This window comes from Pongo abelii, chromosome 4 (genome assembly GCF_028885655.2).
Source record: "Pongo abelii isolate AG06213 chromosome 4, NHGRI_mPonAbe1-v2.0_pri, whole genome shotgun sequence".
NCBI classification, from domain to species: domain Eukaryota; kingdom Metazoa; phylum Chordata; class Mammalia; order Primates; family Hominidae; genus Pongo; species Pongo abelii.
The window spans coordinates 181,891,993-181,904,820 of record NC_071989.2 but is presented as its reverse complement, the minus strand read 5'-3'; the positions used below and the strand labels follow the sequence as shown (position 1 = coordinate 181,904,820).

The window sequence follows — 12,828 nt, the reverse complement described above, 5'->3', positions numbered from 1 at the left end:
AATTTACTTCAGCATGACCAAACACCTACCGTTGCTAAAAAAAAAAAAAAAAAAAAAAAAAAGGCTAAACAAAAAGGTGCTACTTTTGAAGCAACATCAAAGAAAAGATAAAATATTATTAAGTTGGGGTAGTGACACACGTCTAGACATCATTATATGTTTAAAGAAAACAACAAAAACAGTGCTAAAAGAAACCAATCAATCCTCACACTTCATCTTCAAAATCATGCCAGAAATACTTCCATCCTGGTGTAAGAGTTGGTAGAACCTGGAAGGGCAGGAAGGGTGTGGTCCAGCCACTTAGGCTCTGGCTCTGAACTCAGGCCTGGGGGCCTAATAAGGGTGCCTTTTATTTTTCTGTAAACCTCTACTTCCAAGTACAAATGACTAATCAAAAGTGTAACCATAGGCCAGGCACAGTGGCTCACGCCTGTAATCCCAGCACTTTGGGAGGTCGAGGGTGGGCGGATCACCTGAAGTCAAGAGTTCAAGACCACCCTGACCAACATGGTGAAACCCTGTCTCTACCAAAAATACAAAAGATTAGCCAGGCATGGAGGCAGCCTACTGTAATCCCAGCTACTTGGGAGGCTGAGGCAGAACTGCTTGAACCTGGGAGGTGGAGGCTGCAGTGAGCTGAGATCGTGCCATTGCACTCTAGCCTGGGCAACAAGAGCAAAACTCTGTCTCAAACAAAACAAAACACAAAGAACCCAAAGTGTAACCCTAGGTAGAAAAAAAAAATCACTTGGCTGTCCCTCTGGGTCCTATCTTAATAGAAAAGTACTGTCAGTGTACCCTGGGGATTTGGTCATTTGGAAAATACTCGATGTATTATTATAATTCACAAATCATCTTCCCCGCCAAAATCTCATTTGGTAACACCTCGTATAGTAGAAAAGGTATGCATTATCCCTATTTTACAGATGAAAACAGAGAGTCAGAAATTAAATGATTTGCCCCGTTACACAGCTAGCGAGTGATGGGAGTAAGAAGGCAAACCTAGGACCTCTGCTACTCTAGTGATTGTCCCAGGAGGCCACATCACGTTCGCCTGGAAGGGCTCTGGAGCACAGGAACATTTTCCGTATCCTCTGAACAGGCTAAATGGAGGTCCTTCCAGTCTGGGCCCTGACAAACACTGGATGGAGTGCGGGAACGGTTAGGAAAATATGATTCACCAACATCCATCTCAGACGCCTAATCATGTTAACAAAACAGTTCTGTTATTAAGGGTGAGGTGACGAAAGAACATATGCCTGGGTTTAGGTATTAATGGCATTGAATCTTCTCAAGAATTTAATAAATGAAACAACTAGGGCTCAAGGGTAAAGTGACTTCCTGAGCAAAGGGAATTTACCGAGTTTCCTCTCATAAAACCTGAGCTGATTTCGTCATTCCCTCATTTCAACAATAGTATGATGGCAGGGCGCGGTGGCTCACGCCTGTAATCCCAGCACTTTCGGAGACCAAGGTGGGTGGATCACGAGGTCAGGAGACCAGCCTGACCAACATGGTGAAACCCTGTCTCTACTAAAAATACAAAAATTAGTCGGGCGTGGTGGCAGGTGCCTGTAATCCCAGCTACTCAGGAGGCTGAGGCAGGAGAATTGCTTGAACCTGGGAGGCAGAGGTTGCAGTGAGCTGAGATCACGCCACTGCGCTCCAGCCTGGGCGACAGAGTGAGACTCTGTCTCAAGAAAGAAAGAAAACATGGATCTTACTCCCCTGTCTGCCTCTGACCAACTGCATTAAGCTGGGCGAGAAATTCTCCCTGTCTGGGCTCAGCTTCCTTATCCATAAAATGATGGGGTTAGCCTATATCACCACGGCCCCTTCAACTTCAAATCATCAATGTTTCATGGATTCCATGAAATTAGCTAATGTGGCCCTCCTGCTGGAAATGTAAAGCATGGAGTTGCCTAACAGACTGCGCAAAACCAAAGTAAAGAATGAAAAGAAATGAGAGCAGGAGAGTCACTTCAACTTGAAACTCACTTTGGTCATAAGAATAGCAAAGTAATGAGTTCAGACAGTTTGGGAGGAATAGAAAGTACAAACTGCAAAACAGGAAATCCATTCTTGGCTGGCTGTCAAAAAGCCATGAGCTGGTGAAAATTTAGGTTCATTTTAATTTTTAATTTCTTAAAAGTAGTAAAGCTCTCAAATTACTGTATCGAGATGCCTGCTGCTGAAACACAAAATTACTGTCTCCTGCCCCTGGCTTTTTAATCACTCTTGACTTCTTTAGTCCTATGTCTGAGGCTGTGATGGTTCCATCTCAGGAGCATTTGCTGCCTTGTTCTGTGGCTGGCAGGTATCCTTGAACTGCTCACCATGTTACCATCTTTAAGGACAATGCTCCAACACAACCTTATATTACAGTTCTATGTATACTAACCTTATCTCTCCAAATAGCTTGTGAACTTGCAGGGACTCCAATTTACACATCTTTGATCCCTCCAGTGCCTTGGCTGCAGTAGGCACTCAAATGGTTACTGAATGATTAAGAAAAGCACTTACCAGTCTTTTCAGGCATCTCAAGCTACATGGCAGGGTTTATATACTCAACCTAAGTTTAGACTAAAAATCATTTTTTAAAAAGGCATTATGTAGCAATAGAAAAGCTTATAAAAATGAACTTTACAAACACCGAGCCCAGATTTCCATAGAAAGGAGAAAAATATTTATTCCAAAAGATGGCAGAAATAAGAAATTCATCCTGAAAGTACAGTTTGGTGCGATTCTGTTGAGATGGCTCTTCCCTCTGAACGTGCTCTCCTACTGACCACCCCACTGGAGTCTTGTTTGTCTTGCAGCAGTTTCTAAACACTTCACTGATTCCCACATGAGAAGGCAGGAGCCATCTTCAAATCCACAGATTCCAAGGAGAGAGTAGCGTATCTCTCAGAAGAACAGCATCTTCTATTTCAGAAGAGTACATAATCGTTTTGTGGAGTCGGCACAGTTCAGGTTATGTAGGCACGTAATTCACCAAAGTGCAAAAAAGGCAAAGGAAAACACGCTGCATTGTAGAATAAGGCATTCAAATGTGCTGTTAACGTTTAAGGCAGTTGATGGCCAAAACAGGCAAGTCAAGAAAAGTGGTCTGGTTTCGAGGTGATTTTGCATCTAGAAAGCATTCTCTTCTCGCCACCTGCAAAACAAAACCATTCTGGTAACTAGTCCTCATACATTCCTCAGGAAGGCAAAAAGTTAACATCGAGAAAGTTAACCAAGCCAACACTTTAAAATGCACAGATGCTCAACAAAATATGAAACACAGGATAATCAGCTTGGTGCAAGTTTGGCCAGGTTTTGCAGGGCTGTGGCAAAAGATCCAGTAACCAAGGACACTGCTGAAATGAGGAGCACAAGTAACACTCTATGTTACAGAAAGCAGGAAGAATGAAGCTGACTGAGATTGATGGTGCTGGAATCTAATGAATTCACCGCAGTTTCAAGAGTCTGTATTTTTCCCTTCCCTCTTATAGCATGGAGGGGAGGTTCCACAGGCATGGCGAACTCTGCTCTGGGGCCAGGTTCCTGGGGAACGGGCTCCTTGCATTGGTCTTGTACTGGAGGCTGCCCTCTAGCTTGCTCCCCGTTCTGGCTATCTCGAGTGTAGGTGACAAATGACACTTTTCTTTTTCTAGCAGCTTAAATTCAACACCATCTTTTGTTTTGTTTTGTTTTTGTTTTTTTTTGGACACAGGGTCTTGCTCTGCCATCCAGGCTGGAGTGCAGTGGCGTGATCTCGGCTCACTGCAGCCTCAATCTCCGGAGCCCAAATGATCCTCCCATCTCAGCCTCCCAAGTAGCTGGAACTACAGGTGCACGCCAACACATTTGGCTAATTTTTATATTTTTTTGCAGAGACAGGGTTTCATCATGCTGCCCATGTTGGACTCTAACTCCTGGGCTCAAGCGTTCTGCCCACCCTCGCCTCCCAAAGTGCTGGGATTACAGGCATGAGCCATCATGCCCTAAACAGACTATATTTACAATGTACCAGGAAAACAACATCAGGCCACAGAGTGGTAATTACCAGAGCTACTTGTTTCTTGTAGTAGTGTGAAAGCCTCATAATATCTTTCACTTAATCTAGGAATAATTTTCTGTTCTCTTCCTTAGGCCAGCAGAACAGCCTCTTTGTACAAGTATCAGTACCAGGCAGATTAAAAATTCAGGCCAGGCGTGGTGGCTCACACCTGTAATCCAAGCACTTTGGGACGCCAAGGCGGGAAGATCGCCTGAGGCCAGCCTGGGCAACATAGCGAAGACTCTCTACAGCATGATGACACACACCAGTAGTCCCAGCTACTCCAGAGGCTGAGGCGGGAGCATCACTAGAGCCCAGGAGTTTGAGGTTACAGTGAGCTATGATCATGCCATTCTGCACCCCAGCCTAAGTGACAGAGCCTGACCCTGTCTCTAATCAATAAATAATATTTTTTTCAGACAGTCTCGCTCTCTCACCCACCCGGGAGTGTAATGGCCACAAACACAGCTCACCGCAGCCTCAACCTTCTGGACTCAAGCAATCTTCCTGCCTCAGCCTCCCAAGTAGCTGGGACTATAGGCCCACGCCATCATGCCCGGCTAATTTTTAAATTTTTCATAGAAATGGGGTCTTGCTATATTGCCCAGGCTGGTCTCAAACTCCTGGGCTCAGGTTTCTTCTTGCCTTGGCTTCCCAAAGTTCTGGGATTACAGGCATGAGCCATCACACCCAGCCAATAAAATAAATTTTATCTGAGAATACTGAAGTAGTGAATATATATGGTTTGTCTGTTAATTTTCCATGAAGAGCACACTGATTAGACTTCTTCATAGTACAGGCATTTTGTGACAAAGAAACAATCAAAAAAGGGAAAAATAAGCCTTCACTTTTGAAAAACCATATACAAATGGGGGATAGTTTTCACTCAAGATCAATGATACCAGTTTAAAATAAATGTAGGCCGGGCACAGTGGCTCACGTCTGTAATCCCAGCACTTTGGGAGGCCGAGGCAGGCGGATCACTTGAGGTCAGGAGTTCGAGATCAACCTGGCCAGCATGGTAAAACCCCATCTCTACTAAAAATACAAAAAAATTAGCCAGGCGTGGTGGTGCATGCCTGTAGTCCCAACTACCTGGGAGGCTAAGGCAAGGAGAATGGCTTGAAACCCAGGAGGCGGAGGTTGCAATGAGCTGAGATCACACCATTGCACTCCAGCCTGAGTGACAGAGCAAGACTCCGTCTCAAAATAAATAAATAAATAAATAAATTAATTAATTAAATTAAATTAAATTAAAGTAAATGTGCATTATGTTACATGGCAAAGGCATGTGGTTTGATTTTGGAATAAATTTTTATTTTTATTTATTTATTTATTCTTGAGACAGGGTCTTGCTCTGCCACCCAGGCTGGAGTAAATGCAGTGGCACCATCACGGCTCACTGCAACCACCACCTCCTGGGCTCAAGTTCCTTCCATCTCAGCCTCCCAAGTAGCTGGGACTACAGGCATGTGCCACCACACCTGGCTAATTTTTGTATTTTTTGTTGTTGTTGTTGAGATGGGGTTTCACCATGTTACCCAGGCTGGTCTCAAAATTCTGGGCTTGAGCAATCTGCCCACCTCAGCCTCCCAAGTGCTGGGATTACAGGTGTGAGCCACTGCGCCCGGCTGATTTTGGAGTAAATTAAGGAAGCATTTTTTTTTTTTTTGAGGCAGAGTCTCGCTCTCTTGCCCAGGCTGGATGGAGTGCAGTGGCGCGATCTCCCCTCACTGCAAGCCCTGCCTCCCAGGTTCACGTCATTCTCCTGCCTCAGCCTCCTGAGTAGCTGGGACTACAGGCACCCACCACTATGTCTGGCTAATTTTTTGTATTTTTTAGTAGAGACGGGGTTTCATTGTGTTAGCCAGGGTGGTCTCAACCTCCTGACCTTGTGATCCGCGTGCCTTGGCTTCCCAAAGTGCTGGGATTACAGGCGTGAGCCACCTTGCCCGGCCAGGAAGCCTGTATTCTTATCATCTTTGATAAGAAATAGCTGATTGGGGGTGGGGCTTAAGAACTTAATCAAAGGGTCCACGTTCTCATTTTGCAAAATAAAGGAGTCATGGCCAGGCGCGGTGGCTCACGCCTGTAATCCCAGCACTTTGGGAGGCAGAGGTGGGTGGATCACAAAGTCAGGAGATCGAGACCATCCTGGCTAACACAGTGAAACCCCGTCTCTACTAAAAATACAAAAAATTAGCCGGGCATGGTGGCGGGCGCCTGTAGTCCCAGCTACTTGGGAGGCTGAGGCAGGAGAATGGCGTGAACCCAGGAGGCGGAGCTTGCAGTGAGCCGAGATTGCGCCACTGCACTCCAGTCTGAGCGACAGACCGTGACTCTGTCTCAAAAAAAAAAAAAAGAGTCATAAGGTTACTATCAGATAAAACTGACAAAGGGTTGGATGCGGTGGCTCATGCCTGTAATCTCAGTACTTTGGGAGGCCATGGTGGGTGGATCACTTGAGGTCAGGAGTTCGAGAACAGCCTGGCCAACATGATGTACCCCATCTCTACTAAAAAAAAAATACAAAAACTAGGCCGGGCACGGTGGCTCACGCCTGTAATCCCAGCACTTTGGGAAGCCGAGGCGGGTGGATCATGAGGTCAGGAGATCCAGACCATCCTGGCTAACACAGTGAAACTCCGTCTCTACTAAAAATACAAAAAATTAGCCAGGCGTGGTGGCGGGCACCTGTAGTCCCAGCTACTTGGGAGCCTGAGGCAGGAGAATGGCGTGAACCCGGGAGGCAGAGATTACAGTGAGCGGAGATCGCACCACTGCACTCCAGTCTGGGCGACAGAGCAAGACTCCGTCTCAAATAAATAAATAAATAAATACAAAAATTAGCCAGGCGTGGTGGTGCATGCCTGTAGTCCCAGCTATACGGGAGGCTGAGGCAGGAGAATCACTTGAACCTGGGAGGTCAATGTTGCAATGAGCCAAGATTGCGCCACTGCACTCCAGCCTGGGTGACAGAGCGAGATTCCATCTCAAACGAACAAACAAACAAAAACCTGCCAATGGGCCAGGTGCAGTGGCTCACACCTGTAATCTCAGCACTCTGGGAGGCGGGCGGATCACCTGAGATCAGGAGTTCAAGACCAGCCTGGCAAACATGGTGAAACCTCGTCTCTACTAAAAATACAAAAATTAGCCGGGTATGGTGGCACATTCCTGTAATCCCAGCTACTCGGGAGGCTGAGGCACAAGAATCACTTGAACCTGGGAGACAGAGTTTGCAGTAAGCCAAGATCATGCCACTGTACTCCAGCCTGGGCAACAGAGTGAGACTCTGTCTCAAAAAAAAACCCACAAAAAACTGACAATGAAGATAACAAAAATATTAAGTCTAGAACCAAGAAATCTGTTCAGGGAAAAGTAAGTGAATATACTTCTTAAATGATATATTAGGCTTAATTTTTATCTTTTTTAAAATTTTAGATAAATTTGCAAAACAATTCCTTCTTTACTATGATATGTAAGGCTATATATTGTAGGAGATTAAATACAAGGAGTTAAGCATGTATTTAACAATTCAAGGCAATGTACCAAATGAATGGCAAAAACTGGAGAGCTAAATATGTTTAGAAAGAAAAGAAATCACTTTGAAACAAAGTAGCCAAGGAAGGAAGTGCTAGGATTTGCCAGCTGGGCACTGAAAGAGAAAGCATCAGAAAGAATTAAGAGAGAATGGGTGAACTGAGGCAAGAAAGCAGAAGGAATTTTCGCAGGAGAGTGCATTTACTAAGTTGTTTTCTAATTAATGAATGTAGTAGGGTAGTGAGAGTCAGAAAAAACCAAGTAAAGCTAATGAGGCCAAGAACAAGGGCCCACACCACTAGGGCCTGGAGGGGAAAGTAGTGAGAAGGCAGGCAGACTGGGGAGGGAAGGCCTTGACAGTCAAGTCAGAGCTGGACATGACCTGCAGGTTAGCCGTTCTTATCTGTTGTGGCTCATGGGACTGCTGGTGACCCTGGCAAAAGTTGTGTGCTTACAACATTTTATATCGCTTTTCAAGGGGCATGTACTCTCTACAGAGACCTTAGGTTAAACAAAACAAAACAGAAAAGCAAAACAAAACAAAACCAAAAACCCTGTTGCAGGCCCCAGAGAACTACTGACAGTTTCTGAGGCAAGCTGATCTATTTCAGGAAGTGCTACACCAGGAAGATAAACAGGGTGGTGTTCTGTAGAGAGATGACGGTACAGCCAGGGAGACCAGATGAGGAGCACCTGCCATAATTCAGAGCTGTAGTAAGTTGGGACAGAAATCAGGGTGCCTGAAGGAGGAATGGAAAGGAAGGGCGGACACAAGAGACATAATGAGAGCAAATGGATTTGAGGAAGAGGAGAAAAAAGTGACGTGACAGGTTCTGACCCTGACAAGGAAGACTATGATATTGGGAACTGAAATGGAGACATGGCTGAGTCTGAAATGAGAGCAGAATACCCAGCCAGAGTACTCAGAGTAAAAGATTTACTTTTTAACCACACAACACCTTGCACTATTGAACTTCTCCCAAGTATGGCTTAATTCAACATCCCAACAGATCACAAACCCCTTTGGAGCCCAGTCTTCCCCTACTTCAGTACTATACACCTCACAAGCACTCAAGTATTTTTGGAATGCATAGAAAAACAGCTCCCACAGGGCAGAGGCCTAATCATCAATATCCTCTATTTCTTTCCTGGCCCGGACTTTATAATAAAACAGATAGCATTTCTATGCCTTCAGACATAGATCTGATATGGTCAGCCATATCAGATCATCTACCAGGTAACAATGCTGTGCTAAACCAAGTAACTTCCAGGATACTGGGTCTGAAGCCGAAGCCACTCCTCCAAAGAGATTCCATGGTAGCAGCACACCCCACAAGGCTGTAGGAAAGTGAACATCAACAGAAACAGCAACCTTGACGTTAGAATCCCACATACATCTTAGGAAGTCACACTCAGGAATCTAAGGGAAGCAGACAAGGCTGGCAAAGCCAGGGATGGAGTGAGCACTGCTCTTAGGAGTACTGGACACGTTTATTTGCAGCCAATAAACATAACGTGCTGTAACTCAGCCTCTCATCAGGCTGTGGTTCGGTTCTTCAATTCAGGAAAGAAAATCATGACAATTACATTGATTAAAGCAGCAAAAGATCAGCTATGTATTTAACGGTGTGTTCTTTGGATTGATTCCATTTCATCTATATAAAATTATTCTAAAGCTTTCATAACTGGTCCTCATTTTTCTCTGTTGAATACCATGTCTGGCTTACACCTACTTTCCAAATCTGGCCTCTTAAAAGAAATTATGTACTAAATCAAACATTTTTCCTTATCAGGTGAGGTCAGACTCAAATCTACTTTCTAAACTCCTTTATCATCTCACCATTAGGTAAAAGTTCAAAATTCAAAACGTTAAACAAAGCTCAATCCTTTGACTTTACCATCCAAAAAGTGAAGTCATCCTGTCTTAAGTCTGTCTGTTCTAATGCTAGGCAGAGATTAGATCTCTTGATGTGTTAACTCCAAAGTCTCAGATTGCGATACCACTGTAATTCTGTTAAATGCAGAATAGGCATGACATGATGTTCATAATTAGGGATCGACTGGCTTGCCCTCCTACTTCCTGGCATTTTGCTTTTAAAAGAACCATCTTTAGTATAAGGGGTTTCAAGCAGCCCGAGTGTGTGCTGTGGACCAGAGTGAAAACATGAGGAATCTGTCAATCAGGTTGACAGAGACATGAGAGTGAAAAGAATAAGCAGATAAAATGTCTCGGATCCACCCACCCAGTGTTATTTAGTGTCAAAGGGCCCAATTCTCTCATTATCATGGAAGGAAATGAAACTCAGCGAAGTTAAGTGAAAAACAATGCTGGAAACAGATCCAACTAAGGCCTGAAGTTCTCAGCTTTAAACCCCAATCAACAGCCTTACCTAACACTCACTACAGTTGAAATAAAGAGTAGAAAACAGAACTTGATGAAAAAGGCAGGTTAAAAAAAATTGGTATTATTGCCAGGCACAGTGGCTCATGCCTGTAATCCCAGCACTTTGGGAGGCCAAGGTGGGAGGATCGCTTGAGGCCAGGAGTTTGAGACCAGCTTGGGGAACAGAGTGAGACCCTGTCTATTAAAACAAAAACAAAAACAAAAAAAAATCCCACATGGATGTATAAACATATATAAAATATATATATATTTAAGGGGAAATTAAATTGGCAAAATTCAGGTTGTGGCAAAACAGAAACTCATATACTTTTTTTTTTTTTTGAGACGGAGTCTCTTTCTGTCACCCAGGCTTGAATGCAGTGGTGCGATGATCTCGGCTCACTGCAAGCTCTGCCTCCTGAGTTCACGCCATTCTCCTGCCTCAGCCTCCGGAGTAACTACAGGCACCCACCACCATGCCAGGCTCATTTTTTGTATTTTTTTTTTAGTAGAGACAGGGTTTCACTGTGTTAGCCAGGATGGTCTTGATCTCATGACCTCGTGATCCGCCCGCCTCAGCCTCCCAGAGTGCTGGAATTACAAGCATGAACCACCGCGCCCAGCTATTTTTTTTTTTTTTTTTTTTTTTTTTTTGAGACGGAGTCTCGCTGTGTCACCCAGGCTGGAGCGCAGTGGCGCAATCTCGGCTCACTGCAAGCTCCGCCTCCCAGGTTCATGCCATTCTCCTGCCTCAGCCTCCCAAGTAGCTGGGACTGCAGGCGTCTGCCACCACACCCAGCTAATTTTTTTGTATTTTTTTTAGTAGAGATGGGGTTTCACCGTGTTAGCCAGAATGGTCTCGATCTCCTGACTTTGTGATCCACCCGCCTCAGCCTCCCAAAGTGCTGGGATTACAGGCATGAGCCACCGCGCCCGGCCACTCATATACTGTTGATGGGAATGCAAAACAGTATAATCTCTATGGAAGACAATGCAACAGTATCTAGAAAAATCATATATATCTTTAAACCAGAGATTGCATTTTCAAGGAGGCTACATTAAAGATCATCAGCAAAAACAGAAAATGGCATATGCATAGGATGGCACTGTGGCTTTATCAGTAATGGCAAAAGACTAGAAATAACCCAAAAGGATTATCAATGGCTATAAAGAGATGAGAAACATCTCTATACACCAGTATGCAGCAATCTCTAGTATATATTGTTCAGTGAATAAAACAAGGTACAGAATAGTATATGTAGCTGATATCTTTTCTGTAACAGCAGTGTATATGTGTGTATATATATGAATAAATGTATGTATTTGCTTAATCTTTGCAAAATATGAAACAGTGAAAGGATAGGTTTCTCTGAATATATCTTGTTCATAATTTGACTTTGGAGATGTTTTATATATTCAAAAAACAGCAGCATATAAAACAGAAAAAAATACAATAAATTGAACACAAACAACTTAGTCTAATTGTATATCAAACTGGTGACAAAACTGCCAGGGGAAATAATAATTACAGGCCGGACATAGTGGCTCACACCTGTAATCCCATCACTTCGGGAGGCCAAAGCGGGTGGATCACTTGAGCCCAGGAGTTTGAGACCAGCCTGGGCAACACAGCGAAACACTGTCTCCATACAAAATTTAAAAATTTGCAAGGCATGGTGGCACACACCTGCAGTCCTACCTACTCAGGATGCTGAGATGGGAGGATTTCTTGAGCCAGGAGGTGGAGGTTGCAGTGAGCTAACATCACACCACTGCACTCTAGCCTGACCAACAGTGAGACCCTGTCTCGAAAAAAAAAAAATTATTATTATTTGAGATGAGGTCTTGATATATTGCCGAGGCATGTCTCAAACTCTGGGCTCTAGAGACCCTTCTGCCTCACCCCACCAAGCAGCTGGGATTACAGGCACATACCATTGTACTAGCTGTTATTTTAAGTGACCTCAGAAAACAGCACTTGATGAACTCATATCTATTAGTTATACTGGTGTTATCTTGAAAGTATTTCGCCGGGCATGGAGGCCCACACCTGTAATCCCAGCACTTTGGGAGGCCAAGGCAGTTGGATCACTCGAGCTCAGGAGTTTGAGAGCAGCCTGGGCAACACGGTGAAACCCTGTCTCTACCAAAAATACAAAAAATTAGCCAGGTGTGGTGTCACGTGTCTACAGTCCCAGATACTCAGAAGGCTGAGGTAGGAGGATCACTTGAGCCCAGGAGGCAGAGGTTGTGGTGATGCACTCCAGCCTGGGTGACAGAGACCCTGTCTCCAAAAAAAAAAGTATTTTATACACATTGTAGAATAATAAAAGTTACTGTTATTAAGGAACAAGGATTTTCAGGCCAGGCATGGTGGCTGATACCTGTAATCCGAGCACTTTGGTAGGCTGAGACAGGCAGATCACTTGAGGTCAGGAGTTCGAGACCAGCCTGGCAAACATGGCGAAACCCTATCTCTACTAAAAACACAAAAATTAGCTGGGCATGGTGGCATGTGCCTGTAGTCCCAGCTACTCAGGAGGCTTAGGCAGAATTACCTGAACCCGGGAGGTGGAGGTTTCAGTGAGCCAAGATACTGCCCCTGCACTCCAGCCTTGGCAACAGAGAAGGACTCTGTCTTTAAAAAAAAAAAAAAAAAAAAGAAAGAAAGAAAGAAGGCCAGGCACAGTGGCTCACACCTGTAATCCTAGCACTTTGGGAGGCCGAGGTGGGTGGATCACGAGGTCAAGAGTTCGAGACCAGCCTGACCAACATGGTGAAACCCTGTCTCTACTAAAAATACAAAAATTAGCCAGGCGTTGTGGCACACACCTGTAATCCCAGCTACTCGGGAGGTTGA

At 44.5% G+C, this 12,828-nt stretch overlaps 1 protein-coding gene across 1 annotated transcript in view; it reads right to left on the bottom strand.

The window, feature by feature from the left end:
• Positions 1-2,673: 2,673 nt before the first annotated feature.
• The window catches only part of ATP6V0E1 (ATPase H+ transporting V0 subunit e1), a 50,061-nt gene continuing 39,906 nt past the window's right edge, over positions 2,674-12,828 (bottom strand). The window contains 1 exon segment of the mRNA NM_001132177.2: positions 2,674-3,157. The gene's annotated coding sequence lies outside the window, so the exon portion shown is untranslated.